The sequence below is a fragment of the Anser brachyrhynchus genome (assembly GCF_964034855.1).
Source record: "Anser brachyrhynchus genome assembly, chromosome: 9".
In the NCBI taxonomy this organism is placed as follows: domain Eukaryota; kingdom Metazoa; phylum Chordata; class Aves; order Anseriformes; family Anatidae; genus Anser; species Anser brachyrhynchus.
The window spans coordinates 27,926,498-27,945,527 of record NC_137703.1 but is presented as its reverse complement, the minus strand read 5'-3'; the positions used below and the strand labels follow the sequence as shown (position 1 = coordinate 27,945,527).

Below are 19,030 nucleotides of genomic sequence, written 5' to 3'. Positions count from 1 at the left end.
CCACTGGGGATGCAGTGCAGTGAGTCCAGAGAGTGCACTGGCACCACTGGTGATGCAGTGCAGTGAGTCCAGAGAGTGCACTGGCACCACTGGGGATGCACTGCAGTGAGTCCAGCGAGTGCACTGGCACCACTGGGGATGCAGTGCAGTGAGTCCAGTGAATGCACTGGCACCACTGGGGATGCTGTGCAGTGAGTGCAGAGAGTGCACTGGCACCACCTGTGTTGCAGTGCAGTGAGTCCAGAGAGTGCACTGGCACCACTGGGGATGCACTGCATTGAGTCCAGAGAGTGCACTGGCACAACTGGTGATGCAGTCCAGTGAGTCCAGTGAATGCACTGGCACCACTGGGGATGCTGTGCAGTGAGTGCAGAGAGTGCACTGGCACCACCTGTGTTGCAGTACAGTGTGTCCAGTGAGTGCACTGGCACCACTGGGGATGCAGTGCTGTGACTCCGGAGAGCGCACTGGCACCACTGGGGATGCAGTGCAGTCAGTCCAAAGAGTGCACTGGCACCACTGGGGATGCAGTGCAGTGAGTGCAGAGAGTGCAATGGCACCACTGGTGATGCACTTCAGTGAGTCCAGAGAGTGCACTGGCACCACTGGGGATGCAGTGCAGTGAGTCCAGAGATTGCACTGGCACCACTTGGGATGCAGTGCTGTGACTCCAGAGAGCGCACTGGCACCACTGTGGATGCAGTGCAGTGAGTGCAGAGAGTGCACTGGCACCACTGGGGATGCACTTCAGTGAGTCCAGAGAGTGCACTGGCACCACTGGGGATGCACTGCAGTGAGTCCAGAGAGTGCACTGGCACCACTGGGGATGCACTGCAGTGAGTCCAGAGAGTGCACTGGCACCACTGGGGATGCAGTGCAGTGAGTCCAGAGAGTGCACTGGCACCACTGGGGATGCACTGCAGTGAGTCCAGAGAGTGCACTGGCACCACTGGGGATGCAGTGCTGTGACTCCAGAGAGCGCACTGGCACCACTGGGGATGCAGTGCAGTGAGTGCAGAGAGTGCACTGGCACCACTGGGGATGCACTTCAGTGAGTTCAGAGAGTGCACTGGCACCACTGGGGATGGGTTTCAAGCCAACTGCATTAACCGCTCATGCTTCTTTCTTATGAGACGTTAGTAAACCAATTACATAGCCTTGTCAAGACTAAATCACAGGTAAAAATCCTGTACATCTCATGTGGCCAACCACTCCCAACTAGGATTCCAAGAACCAGGAGGTTCGGTGAAAATAGGGCTAGTGCTATTAGAGGGGTGATTATTAGGGTAAGCCCTAAGCTGTCTTTAATGGAGAAGTATGGGTGGAATGGGATTTTGTCGCAGTCTGATACGATTCCTAGTGGGTTATTTGAGCCTGATTCGTGTAGGAAGGTTAGGTGGACTAGGGTGATTCCTGCAATTAGGAAGGGCAGTAGGAAGTGGATGGCGAAGAATCGGGTTAAGGTTGGATTGTCTACTGAGAATCCTCCTCAGGCTCATTCTACTAGAGTTTGCCCAATGTACGGGATGGCTGAGAATAGGTTGGTGATTACGGTGGCCCCTCAGAATGACATTTGTCCTCATGGTAGGACATACCCTACGAAGGCAGTTGCTATTAGGGTGAGTAGGAGGATTACTCCTGTGTTTCAGGTTTCTTTGTATAGGTAGGAGCCGTAGTAGAGGCCTCGTCCGATGTGTAAGTAGATGCAGATAAAGAAGAGCGAAGCACCGTTGGCGTGGAGGTTGCGGATGAGCCATCCGTACTGGACGTCTCGGCATGTGTGAGCTACTGAGGAGAAGGCGAGTGAAGTGTCTGCGGTGTAGTGTATGGCTAGTAGCAGGCCTGTTAGGATTTGTGTGGCTAAGCAGATGGCTAGAAGGGAGCCGAAGTTTCATCAGGCAGAGATGTTGGAGGGGGCGGGTAGGTCGATTAGGGAGTTGTTGATTATTTTTAGTAGGGGATGGGATTTGCGGATGTTAGGGGCCATTAGTGAGTCTGTGTGTTATTAGGATTATTACCAGGATGGAGAGGGCGAAGGATCCTAGGTAGGCCTTAATTAGCCCTGTGTGTATTGAGGTTGCGGCTTTGCTTGCGGCTACTTGTAGTTCAGCAAGGCCCTCTGGCCCTATTTTTTTGAGTCAGGAGAGGTCGATCAAGTGTAGGGCAATGTTTTGTCCCTTTTCTAGTAGGTTTTTGGAGAAGAATCGGTGTACTAGGGGGTTGAAGTACCCTAATGCAGAGGAGAAGTTTATGAGGGGGTTTGGTTTGGGGTGAGTGAGGGTGTGTGTTATGTTCGATAGTTCTAGGGCTAGGATGATTCCTAGGATTGTTATGAGGATGGCAGCGGTTTTGGTGATAAGGGGTATGGTTATTGGGGGGGTTTTGGTTGGTGTGATGAAAGAGGTAATGATTATTCCTGCTGTAATGCTGCCTAGGGCGAGTCGGGTTAGGGGGGCGGTGATTAGTGGGTTGTTTTCGTTTATTGATACTATTGGGGGGATTCGGGTTTGTCCAGCTTGGACTAGGATGGTTATGCGGATGCTGTAGGTTGCGGTGAATGCTGTGGCTATAAGGGTTAGGAGTAGGGCTCAAGTATTTAGGTATGATGTGTTTAAGCTTTCGATGATGAGGTCTTTTGAGTAGAATCCGGCTAGGAATGGGGTTCCTATCAGCGCCAGGTTTCCGATGGTTAGGCAGGAAGTAGTGACTGGGAGTATTTTCTGTAGGCCTCCTATCTTTCGGATATCTTGTTCTCCGTTTAGGTTGTGGATGATAGACCCTGAGCATAGGAATAGTATGGCTTTAAAGAAGGCATGGGTTGAGATGTGTAGGAAGGCTAGTTGTGGGAGGTTTAGTCCGATAGTGACTATTATTAGTCCTAGTTGGCCGGATGTTGAGAAAGCAATGATTTTTTTGATGTCATTTTGGGTTAGGGCGCATGTGGCAGCGAATAGGGTTGATAGAGCACCTAGGCATAGGCAGGCAGTTAGGGCTGTCTGGTTGGTGGCTAGCAGGGGGTGCATGCGGATGAGCAGGAAGATTCCGGCTACTACTATGGTACTGGAGTGCAGTAGGGCTGATACTGGGGTGGGGCCTTCTATTGCTGCGGGCAGTCATGGGTGGAGTCCAAATTGGGCGGATTTTCCTGCGGCTGCGAGGATTAATCCTATGAGGGGGAGGATTGGGGTTTGGTGGGGGTGTACGGCTTGTTGGATCTCTCAGGTGTTGAATGTTGAAGCTAGTCATGCTATGCTCAGGATCAGTCCGACGTCTCCGATTCGGTTGTAGATTACGGCTCGTAGGGCGGCGGTGTTGGCATCTGCTCGGCCTTGTCATCAGCCGATGAGAAGGAAGGACATGATTCGTACTCCTTCCCAGCCTACGAATAGGAGGAATATGTTGTTTGCGGTTGTTAGGAGGAGTATGGCGACTAGGAATGTCAGTAGGTAGGTGAAAAATTTTGTTACGTATGGCTCTGAGGCCATGTATCATATGGCGAATTGTAGGATTGATCATGTTACAAATAGGGCGATTGGAAGAAATGTTATTGAGTATTGGTCTATTTTTAGGCTCAGGGGGATTTTAAAGTTTATAATGAATTTTCACTCCCAGTGGCAGGTGACAGATTCTACTCCCGAGTAGATGAATGCGGTTGTAGGGGCTAGGCTAATTAGGAATGCGGTTTTAACAGCGCGGGTGGTGGCTTGTGGGGTGTTTTTAAAGTTTTTAAATAGAAATGGCAGGATGATTGGGGTTAGGAGGATTGTCAGCGTGAGTAGTGTGAGGGAGTTGATTAGTAGTGTGGGGTTCACTCCTTTTACTTGGATTTGCACCAAGATGGGTGGTTCCTAAGACCAGTGGATTGCTGTTATCCTTTAAAAGTAAGGGGGCTGAGGTTTTAGGCTCAGATGTAAGAGTTAGCAGCTCTTGTTGGTTAAACCCTCCCCTCGGCAGGTAAGAAGGTTTGAACTTCTATTCTTAGAATCACAGTCTAATGTTTGGTTTAAACTATACTTGCATGAGGGGATTCCGGAGATCAGTTCGGGTTTGAGGATTAGGAGGAATATTGGGATAATGTGGAGTGTTATGAGCAGGTGTTCTCGCGTGGTTGAGTTTTGCATAGATGTGATGTGGGAGGGGATTGAGCCTCGTTGGGTCATTAGTAGTATGAATAAGGTGTAGGAGGCGGTTAGTAGGGTTGCGATTCCTGTTAGGATGATCGTGAAGGCAGATCAGTTGAATAAGGTGATTATAATGGTTAGCTCTGCTATGAGGTTTGTTGTTGGGGGTAAGGCTATGTTTGTTAGATTGGCCAGCAATCATCAGGTAGCTATGAGTGGTAGGAGAGGTTGTAGGCCTCGTGTGAGTAGTAGAATTCGGCTGTGCGTACGTTCATAGTTTGTGTTGGCTAGGCAGAATAGTATGGAGGAAGTTAGTCCATGGGAAATTATTAGGATCATTGCCCCTGAGAATGATCAGTGGGTTTGGATTATTCCTGCGGCGATAACTAGGCCTATGTGGCTAACGGATGAATAAGCGATTAGTGATTTTAGGTCTGTCTGTCGTAGGCAGATTGAGCTAGTCATTAGGGCGCCTCATAGGGCCAGGGTTAGGAAGGGGTAGTGCAGGAGGTTGGACAGTGGGCCCATAAATAGAGTGACTCGTATAATTCCGTATCCTCCTAGCTTTAGTAGTAGGGCGGCGAGGAGTATTGAGCCTGCGATGGGTGCTTCTACGTGGGCTTTTGGCAGTCAGAGGTGTAGGCCGTATAGTGGGGCTTTTACTATGAATGCTATGAGCAGTGCTAGACCTGATAGTATTCCTGTCCATGAGGTGGATAGGGTTGGGTGGGTTAGTTGTAGGGTTGGCAGGTGCAGGGTGCCAATTTTCACGTATAGGTGTATGATTGTGATTAGCAGGGGTAGAGAGCTTACTGGCGTGTAGAATAGCAGGTAGATGCCAGCGCTTAGGCGTTCTGGTTGGTTCCCCCATCGGGTGATTAAGATTAGGGTGGGAATGAGGGTTGCTTCAAATGAGATGTAAAATAGTGCTAGTTCTGTGGTGGAAAAGGCTAGTAGGATGAATGGCTGGACTGCGACTAAGGTTGAGATAAAGATTCGTTTGCGTTGTAGGGGTTCTTGTTGCAGGTGGTTTTGGCTTGCTATGATTATGAGTGGGAGTAGTCAGCAGGATAGTACTAGGAGGGGGGATGAGATTTGGTCAATTCCTGTTCAGTTGGATAAAAATTTGTAGGGGTAGTAGGTTGGGATTAATCACTGTAGGCTTAGGGCAGCGATTAGGAGGCTGTATAAGGTGGTGTTAGTCCATAGAAATTTTGGTGGAGACAGCAGGGCTGTTGGAAGAAGTATGATTGTGGGTAGGATGATTTTTAGCATTGCAGGAGGTTTAGGTTGTGTAGATGGTCGGAGCCATGTGTGCGGGTGGAGGCTACTAGGATGGCCAGGCCTGTGCCCGCCTCACACGCTGAGAAGGTTAGCATGAGAATTGGTACCATGGTGAATGAGGAGACTTGGTTTTCGATGGATCATATTGATAGGCCTACGAATATCGATAATATTATGCTTTCAAGGCATAGTAGGGCGGATACTAGGTGGGTTCGGTGGAAGGCTAGTCCTAGTCCGCTGAAAATGAAGGCTGAGTAGAAGCTTAAATGTAGGGGCGACATAAGAAAGTTACAGGGTTGGCTGTAATCTGCTGGGTCGAAACCAGCTATCTTTTTGGTTAGACTAACTTTCTGTTATTCTGCTCATTCTAGGCCCCCTTGAATTCACTCGTAGGCCAGTCCGAGTGTTAGGAGAAGGAGGATCACTACAGTTCAGGTGAGGGTCATTAGGGGGGATTGGAGTTGGACGGCTCATGGCAGGGGGAGTAGGAGGGCGATTTCTAGGTCGAATAGGATGAACAGGATGGCTACTGAGGAAGAATCGGACTGAGAATGGTAATCGAGCAGATCCAAGTGGGTCGAATCCACATTCGTACGGTGAGAGTTTCTCTGAGTCGGGGTTTATTTGGGCGAGTCAGAAGTTTAATGCGGTTTGGGCGGCGCTTAGGATTGATGATAGGGCGAATATGAACATGAGTGCGTTCATTGCTCTCCTCTGGGTTTATACCAGATTCTAGAGATTGGAAGTCAATTGTAATTAATATACTAGAAGAGCAAGATCCTCATCAGTAGATGGTTATGTAGAGGAATAGTCAGATGACGTCTACGAAGTGTCAGTATCAGGCTGCTGCCTCGAATCCGAAGTGGTGGTCTGATGTAAAGTGGAACTTGATCAGTCGGAAGAGGCAGACGGTCAGGAAGGAGGATCCGATGATTACGTGGAGTCCGTGGAATCCAGTGGCAACGAAGAAGGTAGATCCGTAGACGCTATCGGCGATTGAGAATGGGGCTTCGTGGTATTCTATTGCTTGTAGGGCTGTGAAGTAGAATCCCAGGAGGATCGTTAGGGTTAGGGCGTGGATGGCGTGTTTTCGGTTTCCTTCTGTGATGCTGTGATGGGCTCACGTTACGGTAACGCCTGAGGCTAGTAGGATGGCTGTGTTTAGTAGGGGGACTTCTATCGGGTTGAGTGGTTTAATTCCTGTTGGGGGTCATTGGCCTCCTAGTTCTGGGGTTGGGGCCAGGCTCGAGTGGAAGAACGCTCAGAAGAACCCTAAGAAGAAGAATGCTTCGGATGTGATGAAAAGGATTATGCCGTATCGTAGGCCTTTTTGGACTGTGGGAGTGTGATGGCCTTGGAAGGTGCTTTCTCGTACAATGTCTCGTCATCATTGGAGTATTACTAGGAGTATTGAGATGAGGCCTAGGGTTAGTAGTATGGATGAGTTGTAGTGGAATCACATGATTAATCCTGAGGTTGTGAGTAGGGCGGCGGCTGCCCCGAAGATTGGTCAAGGGCTTGGGTCAACTATGTGGTATGAGTGTGCTTGGTGTGCCATTAGATGTTTTCTTGTAAGTATAGGCTTAGAAGGAGCACGAAGACGTAGGCCTGGATTATGGCTACTGCTACTTCTAGGATGGTTAGGAGTAGTAGGATGATTATTGTTAGGATGGATACTGCAGGAAGGGTGGGTATTAATGCAATGGAGGCTGTAGAGATGAGTTGGATGAGTAAGTGTCCTGCTGTAAGGTTGGCTGTAAGGCGGACTCCGAGGGCTAGGGGGCGGATTAGTAGGCTGGTTGTTTCGATCAGGATTAGTGCGGGGATTAGGGGTGTAGGGGTACCTTCGGGTAATAGGTGGGCTAAAGAGGCTGATGGTTGGTTTCGTAGGCCTGTTAGTAGTGTGGCGAGCCATAGTGGGAAGGCTAGGGCTATGTTCATAGATAGTTGGGTGGTTGGGGTGAATGTATATGGAAGGAGGCCTAGAAGGTTGATTGTAAGAAGTATGATTATTAGGGATGTAAATATTATGGCTCATTTGTGGCCATTTTTGTTGAGTGGGACTATTAGTTGTTTTGTGATTAGGTGAAGGAGTCATGTTTGGATAGTAGAAAGGCGGTTGTTGATTCATCGGTTGTTTGGGGACGGGAATAGTAGGGCTGGGAAGAGTAGGGATAGTAGGATTAAGGGGATGCCAAATAGATTGGGGCTGGAAAATTGGTCAAAGAAGCTTAGGTTCATGGTCAGGATCATGGTGTGGGTTTGGTAGTGAGGGAGGTCTTATTTGATGGGGGGTTGGTTGTGGTGAAGGCTAGTAGTTTTGGTTGGATGAGGAGTGCTAGGGTTAATCAGGTTATAATTATGATTGAAAATCATGGTGCGGGGTTAAGCTGTGGCATATCATTAAGGAGGGGGAAGTCCCTCTTTGGCTAGCTTAAAAGGCTAGTGCTGTTGCATAGCTTCTTAATGATTAGGATGATGATAGAAGGGACGATCAGGCCTCGAAATGTGGGAGTGGGGTTGATTCTACTACAATGGGTATGTAGCTGTGATTAGCCCCGCAAATTTCTGAGCATTGTCCGTAAAAAATCCCAGGCCGGGTGGTAATGAATGAAGTTTGGTTTAGTCGGCCTGGGATTGCGTCTGTTTTAACTCCGAGCGTTGGGACTGCTCAGGAGTGGAGTACGTCTCCTGCAGTAATGATCACGCGGATGGGGGATTCTATTGGGATAACTACGCGGTGGTCAACTTCTAGCAGTCGGAAGTGGCCGTTGGGTAAGTCTGGGGTGGGCACTATGTAGGAGTCGAATGATAGGTCTTTGAAGTCTGTGTATTCGTAGCTTCAGTATCATTGGTGGCCGATGGCTTTTAGGGTGAGGTCTGGTTCATCGATTTTGTCCATTATGTAGAGGATTTGTAGGGATGGGAGGGCGAGGAGTACCAGGACGATAGCAGGTAGGATTGTCCAGATCAGCTCTACTTCTTGGGCGTCTACAGCATTGGACGAGAGTTTTTCTGTTAGTATGTGGGCTAAAAGGTAGAGAACTAGGCTGCAGATAGCTAGGGCAACGATTAGGGCGTGGTCGTGGAATTCAACGAGTTCTTCTATGATGGGTGATGAGGCGTCTTGGAATCCTAGTTGGGAGTGGTTGGCCACATGAGATGTACAGGATTTTTACCTGTGATTTAGTCTTGACAAGGCTATGTAATTGGTTTACTAACGTCTCATAAGAAAGAAGCATGAGCGGTTAATGCAGTTGGCTTGAAACCAGCATGTGAGGGTTCGATTCCTTCCTTTCTTGTACTTGGACGAAGGCCGGTTCCTCGAAAGTATGGTATGGGGGCGGGCAGCCGTGGATTCATTCAACGTTTGTGGTAGTTAGTTCTGGTTGTAGGACTTTTCGTTTGGCCGGAAAGGCTTCTCAGATGATGAATATTAGTATGATTACGGCTACTATTGAGATTAGGGAGCCGATGGAGGAAATGGTGTTTCATAGTGTGTAGGCGTCGGGATAGTCCGAGTATCGTCGGGGTATTCCTGCTAGGCCTAGGAAGTGCTGGGGGAAGAACGTTAGGTTTACTCTTGTAAATATTACCCCGAAGTGGGCTTTTGCTCATGTTTGGTGTAGGGTAAACCCAGTGAGTAGTGGGAATCAGTGAGTAAATCCTGCTAGAATGGCAAAGACGGCGCCTATGGATAGGACGTAGTGGAAGTGGGCAACTACGTAGTACGTGTCGTGCAGGGCGATGTCTAGGGAAGAGTTTGCAAGAACGATTCCTGTTAATCCTCCGATGGTAAATAGGAAGATAAATCCTAGAGCTCATAGTATTGGGGGGGTCTCATTTGATTGTTCCTCCGTGCAGGGTGGCTAGTCAGCTAAATACTTTGATTCCGGTAGGGATGGCAATGATTATAGTGGCTGATGTAAAGTAGGCTCGGGTATCAACGTCTATTCCTACTGTAAACATGTGGTGAGCTCAGACGATGAATCCTAGGAAGCCGATGGATAGTATGGCTCAGACTATTCCCATGTAGCCGAAGGGCTCCTTTTTGCCTGAGTAGTACGTGACTACGTGTGAGATGATTCCGAACCCCGGTAGGATCAGAATATAGACTTCTGGGTGTCCGAAGAATCAGAATAGGTGTTGGTACAGGATTGGGTCTCCTCCTCCAGCGGGGTCGAAGAATGTGGTGTTTAGGTTTCGATCAGTTAGTAATATTGTAATACCGGTGGCGAGTACGGGGAGTGATAGAAGGAGTAGGATGGCGGTAATTAGTACGGATCAGACAAATAGTGTCCACTTCCACTACGTCCTATCCATAGGCGCCGTCTTTGCCATTCTAGCAGGATTTACTCACTGATTCCCACTACTCACTGGGTTTACCCTACACCAAACATGAGCAAAAGCCCACTTCGGGGTAATATTTACAGGAGTAAACCTAACGTTCTTCCCCCAGCACTTCCTAGGCCTAGCAGGAATACCCCGACGATACTCAGACTATCCCGACGCCTACACACTATGAAACACCATTTCCTCCTAGTCCTAGGACTTAGAGAAACTCCAGTACTAAAAATAGTAAACACAAGCAATAATTTCATATACTTCACTCTCACTCACCACTCAACTATCAGCTAACCACACCCCCGTCCACATAGCTTAACACAAAGCATGGCACTGAAGTTGCCAAGATGGCATAAAACATGCCTGCGGACAAAAGACTTAGTCCTAACCTTACGGTTGGTTTTTGCTAAATATATACATGCAAGTATCCGCGCCCCAGTGTAAACGCCCTCGACCACCTACCCCCATACAGGCCTTGAGGAGCGGGTATCAGGCACACCCAAGTAGTAGCCCAAGACGCCTCGCTAAGCCACGCCCCCACAGGTATTCAGCAGTAATTAACATTAAGCAATGAGTGCAAACTTGACTTAGTTATAGCAACAGCCTAACTTCAAGGGTTGGTAAATCTTGTGCCAGCCACCGCGGTCATACAAGAAACCCAAATCAACCGTCCTATTGACACGGCGTAAAGAGTGGTAAAATGCCTATCCTAGCTAACTAAGATCAAAATGCAACTGAGCTGTCATAAGCCCAAGATGCACCTAAACACACCATTAAGATGATCTTAGGAACTAACGACTGATTTAAACCCACGAAAGCCAGGGCCCAAACTGGGATTAGATACCCCACTATGCCTGGCCCTAAATCTTGATACTTACTTTACCGAAGTATCCGCCAGAGAACTACGAGCACAAACACTTAAAACTCTAAGGACTTGGCGGTGCCCCAAACCCACCTAGAGGAGCCTGTTCTACAATCGATAATCCCCGATTAACCCAACCACCCCTTGCCAACACAGCCTACATACCGCCGTCGCCAGCCCACCTCGAATGAGAGCACAACAGTGGACACAATAGCACCCCGCTAATAAGACAGGTCAAGGTATAGCCTATGGAGTGGAAGAAATGGGCTACATTCCCTATTCATAGGGCACACGGAAAGAAGCGTGAAACCACTTCTGGAAGGCGGATTTAGCAGTAAAGTGGGACAATAGAGCCTACTTTAAGCCGGCCCTGGGGCACGTACATACCGCCCGTCACCCTCCTCAAAAGCCACATCCCACATAACTAATACCATAAATACGCTGAAGATGAGGTAAGTCGTAACAAGGTAAGTGTACCGGAAGGTGTACTTAGAATATCAAGACGTAGCTATAACACCAAAGCACTCAGCTTACACCTGAAAGATATCTACTAGACCGGATCGTCTTGAAGCCCCCCCTCTAGCTCAACCACACAAATAGTACACCAAAACTAAAGAATTTACTAAACTAATTAAACTAAAGCATTTTACAGTCTTAGTATAGGCGATAGAAAAGACACTTAGACGCGATAGAGACCCCAGTACCGTAAGGGAAAGATGAAATAGCAGTGAAACAATCAAAGCGACAGACAGCAAAGATCAACCCTTGTACCTTTTGCATCATGGTTTAGCGAGAACAACCAAGCAAAGTGAACTAAAGTTTGCCCCCCCGAAACCCAAGCGAGCTACTTTCAAGCAGTTAAAGAGAGCGAACCCGTCTCTGTTGCAAAAGAGTGGGATGACTTGTCAGTAGAGGTGAAAAGCCAACCGAGCTGGGTGATAGCTGGTTACCTGTGAAACGAATCTAAGTTCCCCCTTAATCCTCCCTACCGGACATCCTGAACCCTAATGAGATGATTAAGAGCTATTTAATGGAGGGACAGCTCCATTAAAAAAGGACACAACCTCGACTAGCGGATAATTCTTACTACTGATCCTACCGTGGGCCCTAAAGCAGCCATCAAAAAAGAGTGCGTCAAAGCTCCACCACCTAAAAATACCAAAATAAGATGATTCCCTTATCACAAACAGGTCAACCTATGAATATAGGAGAATTAATGCTAAAATAAGTAACTCAGGGCCACACCCCTCTAACGGCGCAAGCTTACATAGAAACATTATTAACAGACCTAGACAGATACAAAAACCCCTACAAGACCACGTATTAACTAACCCTGTTAACCCGACTCAGGAGCGCCTATAAGAGCGATTAAAATCTGTGAAAGGAACTCGGCAAATTAATAAGGCCCGACTGTTTACCAAAAACATAGCCTTCAGCAAATTAAACAAGTATTGAAGGTGATGCCTGCCCGGTGACTTAGGTTTAACGGCCGCGGTATCCTAACCGTGCAAAGGTAGCGCAATCAATTGTCCCATAAATCGAGACTTGTATGAATGGCTAAACGAGGTCTTAACTGTCTCTCACAGATAATCAGTGAAATTGATCTCCCCGTGCAAAAGCGGGGATGTGAACATAAGACGAGAAGACCCTGTGGAACTTAAAAATCAACGACCACCGCGAATCCTCAATCAACCCCACTGGGGCCACTACCATCGCAGAGCCTGGTCGATATTTTTCGGTTGGGGCGACCTTGGAGGAGAACAAATCCTCCAAAAACAAGACCATACCTCTTTACCTAGAGCTACCCCTCAAAGTGCTAACAGTGACCAGACCCAATATAATTGATTAATGGACCAAGCTACCCCAGGGATAACAGCGCAATCCCCCTCAAGAGCCCATATCGACAGGGGGGTTTACGACCTCGATGTTGGATCAGGACATCCTAATGGTGCAGCCGCTATTAAGGGTTCGTTTGTTCAACGATTAACAGTCCTACGTGATCTGAGTTCAGACCGGAGCAATCCAGGTCGGTTTCTATCTATGACACACTCTCCCCAGTACGAAAGGACCGGGAAAGTGGGGCCAATACCACAAGCACGCCCCCCCCCTCTAAGCAGTGAAACCAACTAAACCGTGAAGAGGGCCTTCCCCCACCACTTTCAATCCTAGAAAAGGACCAGCTAGAGTGGCAGAGCCCGGCAAGTGCAGAAGGCTTAAGCCCTTTCCCCAGAGGTTCAAATCCTCTCCCTAGCTTCACCCATGATTCAAATAACAACACTAAGCTGCCTCGTTATATCCCTCCTATACATCATCCCAATCCTGATTGCCGTAGCCTTCCTAACCCTAGTAGAACGGAAAATCCTAAGCTACATACAATCCCGCAAAGGCCCTAACGTTGTCGGGCCTTTTGGCCTACTTCAACCATTTGCGGACGGACTGAAACTATTTACCAAAGAGCCCATCCGACCCTCTACCTCTTCCCCACTTCTATTCATTCTGATACCAATACTAGCCCTTGTCCTAGCCCTCACCACTTGAGCACCACTACCACTCCCATTTCCCCTAGCAGATCTAAACCTCGGAGTTCTCTTCCTAATAGCCATGTCAAGCCTAGCCGTCTACTCAGTCCTATGATCAGGCTGAGCCTCGAACTCAAAATACGCACTAATCGGAGCCCTACGGGCAGTAGCACAGACCATTTCATACGAAGTGACACTGGCCATAATCCTGCTATCAATAATCATACTAAGCGGAAGCTACACACTCAGCTCCTTTGCCGTCGCACAGGAGCCTCTATACTTCATTTTCTCCTCATGACCCCTAGCAATAATATGATACGTATCCACCCTAGCAGAGACAAACCGAGCTCCTTTTGACCTCACAGAGGGTGAATCTGAGCTAGTCTCAGGGTTTAACGTTGAATACGCCGCAGGACCCTTCGCCTTATTCTTCCTAGCTGAATATGCGAACATTATGCTAATAAATACACTTACAGCCATCATATTCCTAAACCCAAGCGCCCTAGGGCCACCCACAGAACTATTCCCCGTCATCCTAGCCACAAAAGTCCTCCTACTATCTTCTGGTTTCTTATGGGTCCGAGCTTCATACCCACGATTCCGATATGACCAACTAATGCACCTACTATGAAAAAACTTCCTACCCCTCACACTAGCTCTGTGCCTCTGACACATCAGCATACCTATCTGCTATGCAGGCCTACCTCCTTACATAAGGAAATGTGCCTGAACTACAAAGGGTCACTATGATAAAGTGAACATAGAGGTATAACAGCCCTCTCATTTCCTGTTGACCTTAGAAAAGTAGGAATTGAACCCACACAAGAGAAATCAAAATTCTCCATACTTCCCTTATATTCTTTTCTAGTAGAGTCAGCTAATCAAGCTATCGGGCCCATACCCCGAAAATGATGGTTTAACCCCCTCCTCTACTAATGAACCCTTACGCGACCCCAATCATAACCTTCAGCCTCATCTTGGGCACCACAATCACAATTTCCAGCAACCACTGAGTTCTGGCCTGGACAGGACTGGAGATCAACGCACTAGCCATCATTCCCCTAATTGCCAAATCCCACCACCCACGAGCAGTAGAAGCCGCAACGAAATACTTCCTAACCCAAGCAGCTGCTTCCGCCCTGGTCCTATTCTCTAGCATAACCAATGCCTGAGTCACCGGCCAATGAGACATCACACAAATAAACCACCCAACCTCCTGTCTACTACTGACAGCAGCAATCGCTATTAAACTGGGCCTAGTGCCATTTCACTTCTGATTCCCAGAAGTACTACAAGGATCGCCACTAATAACAGCCCTGCTACTCTCGACCCTCATAAAATTCCCCCCACTAACCCTGCTCCTACTAACATCCAAATCCCTCGACCCAGCTCTACTCACCGCCATGGCCCTAGCCTCAACAGCACTGGGAGGCTGAATAGGACTGAACCAAACACAAACACGCAAAATCCTAGCCTTCTCGTCCATCTCCCACTTAGGCTGAATCGCCATCATCCTAGTTTACAGCCCCAAATTGGCCTTACTTACCTTCTACCTATACACAATCATAACATCAGCCGTATTCCTAGCCCTTAACAAAATCAAAGCCCTTAACCTATCCATGATCACAACCTCATGAACAAAAACCCCAGTGCTAAACGCCACCCTAATACTAGTACTTTTATCCCTAGCAGGCCTCCCCCCATTAACAGGCTTTATACCAAAGTGACTTATCATCCAAGAACTAACTAAACAGGAAATAACACCAGCAGCCATGGCAATTGCCATGCTATCACTGCTCAGCCTCTTCTTCTACCTACGCCTCGCATACCACTCAACAATTACCCTTCCCCCCAACTCCTCTAACCACATAAAACAATGATACACTAGCAAAGCCCCAAGCACACCTACTGCGGTCCTTGCCTCACTATCAATCCTCTTACTTCCCCTGTCCCCAATAATACATGCCATTGTCTAGAAACTTAGGATAACACCCCAAACCGAAGGCCTTCAAAGCCTTAAATAAGAGTTAAACCCTCTTAGTTTCTGCACATTAAGACTTACAGAATATTAACCTGTATCTTCTGAATGCAAGTCAGACGCTTTAATTAAGCTAAAGCCTCCCTAGACAGATGGGCTTCGATCCCACAAAACTCTAGTTAACAGCTAAATGCCTAAACCAATTGGCTTCTGCCTACAAAGACCCTGACGCACCCTAGTGCGCATCGATGAGCTTGCAACTCAACATGAATTTCACTACAGAGCCGATAAGAAGAGGAATTAAACCTCTGTAAAAAGGACTACAGCCTAACGCTTCAACACTCAGCCATCTTACCCGTCACCTTCATCAACCGATGACTATTTTCCACTAACCATAAGGATATTGGCACCCTGTACCTCATCTTCGGGGCATGAGCAGGAATAGTCGGCACCGCACTCAGCCTATTAATCCGCGCAGAACTAGGACAACCAGGAACTCTCCTAGGCGACGACCAAATTTACAATGTAATCGTTACCGCTCACGCCTTTGTAATAAGCTTCTTTATAGTCATACCCATCATGATCGGAGGATTCGGCAACTGATTAGTCCCCCTCATAATCGGTGCCCCCGACATAGCATTCCCGCGAATAAACAACATAAGCTTTTGACTCCTCCCCCCATCATTCCTCCTCCTACTAGCCTCATCCACTGTAGAAGCTGGCGCCGGCACAGGCTGAACTGTCTACCCTCCCCTAGCAGGTGACCTTGCCCACGCCGGAGCTTCAGTAGACCTGGCTATCTTCTCACTCCACTTAGCCGGTATCTCCTCCATCCTTGGGGCCATCAACTTTATCACCACAGCCATCAACATAAAACCCCCCGCACTCTCACAATACCAAACCCCACTATTTGTCTGATCCGTACTAATTACCGCCATCCTACTCCTTCTATCACTCCCCGTACTCGCCGCCGGTATTACAATATTACTAACTGATCGAAACCTAAACACCACATTCTTCGACCCCGCTGGAGGAGGAGACCCAATCCTGTACCAACACCTATTCTGATTCTTCGGACACCCAGAAGTCTATATTCTGATCCTACCGGGGTTCGGAATCATCTCACACGTAGTCACGTACTACTCAGGCAAAAAGGAGCCCTTCGGCTACATGGGAATAGTCTGAGCCATACTATCCATCGGCTTCCTAGGATTCATCGTCTGAGCTCACCACATGTTTACAGTAGGAATAGACGTTGATACCCGAGCCTACTTTACATCAGCCACTATAATCATTGCCATCCCTACCGGAATCAAAGTATTTAGCTGACTAGCCACCCTGCACGGAGGAACAATCAAATGAGACCCCCCCCAATACTATGAGCTCTAGGATTTATCTTCCTATTTACCATCGGAGGATTAACAGGAATCGTTCTTGCAAACTCTTCCCTAGACATCGCCCTGCACGACACGTACTACGTAGTTGCCCACTTCCACTACGTCCTATCCATAGGCGCCGTCTTTGCCATTCTAGCAGGATTTACTCACTGATTCCCACTACTCACTGGGTTTACCCTACACCAAACATGAGCAAAAGCCCACTTCGGGGTAATATTTACAGCAGTAAACCTAACGTTCTTCCCCCAGCACTTCCTAGGCCTAGCAGGAATACCCCGACGATACTCGGACTATCCCGACGCCTACACACTATGAAACACCATTTCCTCCATCGGCTCCCTAATCTCAATAGTAGCCGTAATCATACTAATATTCATCATCTGAGAAGCCTTTCCGGCCAAACGAAAAGTCCTACAACCAGAACTAACTACCACAAACGTTGAATGAATCCACGGCTGCCCTCCCCCATACCATACTTTCGAGGAACCGGCCTTCGTCCAAGTACAAGAAAGGAAGGAATCGAACCCTCACATGCTGGTTTCAAGCCAACTGCATTAACCGCTCATGCTTCTTTCTTATGAGACGTTAGTAAACCAATTACATAGCCTTGTCAAGACTAAATCACAGGTAAAAATCCTGTACATCTCATGTGGCCAACCACTCCCAACTAGGATTCCAAGACGCCTCATCACCCATCATAGAAGAACTCGTTGAATTCCACGACCACGCCCTAATCGTTGCCCTAGCTATCTGCAGCCTAGTTCTCTACCTTTTAGCCCACATACTAACAGAAAAACTCTCGTCCAATGCTGTAGACGCCCAAGAAGTAGAGCTGATCTGGACAATCCTACCTGCTATCGTCCTGGTACTCCTCGCCCTCCCATCCCTACAAATCCTCTACATAATGGACAAAATCGATGAACCAGACCTCACCCTAAAAGCCATCGGCCACCAATGATACTGAAGCTACGAATACACAGACTTCAAAGACCTATCATTCGACTCCTACATAGTGCCCACCCCAGACTTACCCAACGGCCACTTCCGACTGCTAGAAGTTGACCACCGCGTAGTTATCCCAATAGAATCCCCCATCCGCGTGATCATTACTGCAGGAGACGTACTCCACTCCTGAGCAGTCCCAACGCTCGGAGTTAAAACAGACGCAATCCCAGGCCGACTAAACCAAACTTCATTCATTACCACCCGGCCTGGGATTTTTTACGGACAATGCTCAGAAATTTGCGGGGCTAATCACAGCTACATACCCATTGTAGTAGAATCAACCCCACTCCCACATTTCGAGGCCTGATCGTCCCTTCTATCATCATCCTAATCATTAAGAAGCTATGCAACAGCACTAGCCTTTTAAGCTAGCCAAAGAGGGACTTCCCCCTCCTTAATGATATGCCACAGCTTAACCCCGCACCATGATTTTCAATCATAATTATAACCTGATTAACCCTAGCACTCCTCATCCAACCAAAACTACTAGCCTTCACCACAACCAACCCCCCATCAAATAAGACCTCCCTCACTACCAAACCCACACCATGATCCTGACCATGAACCTAAGCTTCTTTGACCAATTTTCCAGCCCCAATCTATTCGGCATCCCCTTAATCCTACTATCCCTACTCTTCCCAGCCCTACTATTCCCGTCCCCAAACAACCGATGAATCAACAACCGCCTTTCTACTATCCAAACATGACTCCTTCACCTAATCACAAAACAACTAATAGTCCCACTCAACAAAAATGGCCACAAATGAGCCATAATATTTACATCCCTAATAATCATACTTCTTACAATCAACCTTCTAGGCCTCCTTCCATATACATTCACCCCAACCACCCAACTATCTATGAACATAGCCCTAGCCTTCCCACTATGGCTCGCCACACTACTAACAGGCCTACGAAACCAACCATCAGCCTCTTTAGCCCACCTATTACCCGAAGGTACCCCTACACCCCTAATCCCCGCACTAATCCTGATCGAAACAACCAGCCTACTAATCCGCCCCCTAGCCCTCGGAGTCCGCCTTACAGCCAACCTTACAGCAGGACACTTACTCATCCAACTCATCTCTACAGCCTCCATTGCATTAATACCCACCCTTCCTGCAGTATCCATCCTAACAATAATCATCCTACTACTCCTAACCATCCTAGAAGTAGCAGTAGCCATAATCCAGGCCTACGTCTTCGTGCTCCTTCTAAGCCTATACTTACAAGAAAACATCTAATGGCACACCAAGCACACTCATACCACATAGTTGACCCAAGCCCTTGACCAATCTTCGGGGCAGCCGCCGCCCTACTCACAACCTCAGGATTAATCATGTGATTCCACTACAACTCATCCATACTACTAACCCTAGGCCTCATCTCAATACTCCTAGTAATACTCCAATGATGACGAGACATTGTACGAGAAAGCACCTTCCAAGGCCATCACACTCCCACAGTCCAAAAAGGCCTACGATACGGCATAATCCTTTTCATCACATCCGAAGCATTCT

At 47.9% G+C, this 19,030-nt stretch overlaps 1 long non-coding RNA gene across 1 annotated transcript; it reads left to right on the top strand.

Moving 5' to 3' along the window:
* The first annotated feature begins 3,838 nt into the window (after positions 1-3,838).
* Positions 3,839-17,851, top strand: LOC308199702. Its single transcript, XR_013954878.1, has 2 exons — positions 3,839-9,548; positions 16,361-17,851. It is a non-coding gene; the product is annotated as an uncharacterized lncRNA (long non-coding RNA).
* The last annotated feature ends 1,179 nt before the right edge of the window (positions 17,852-19,030 follow it).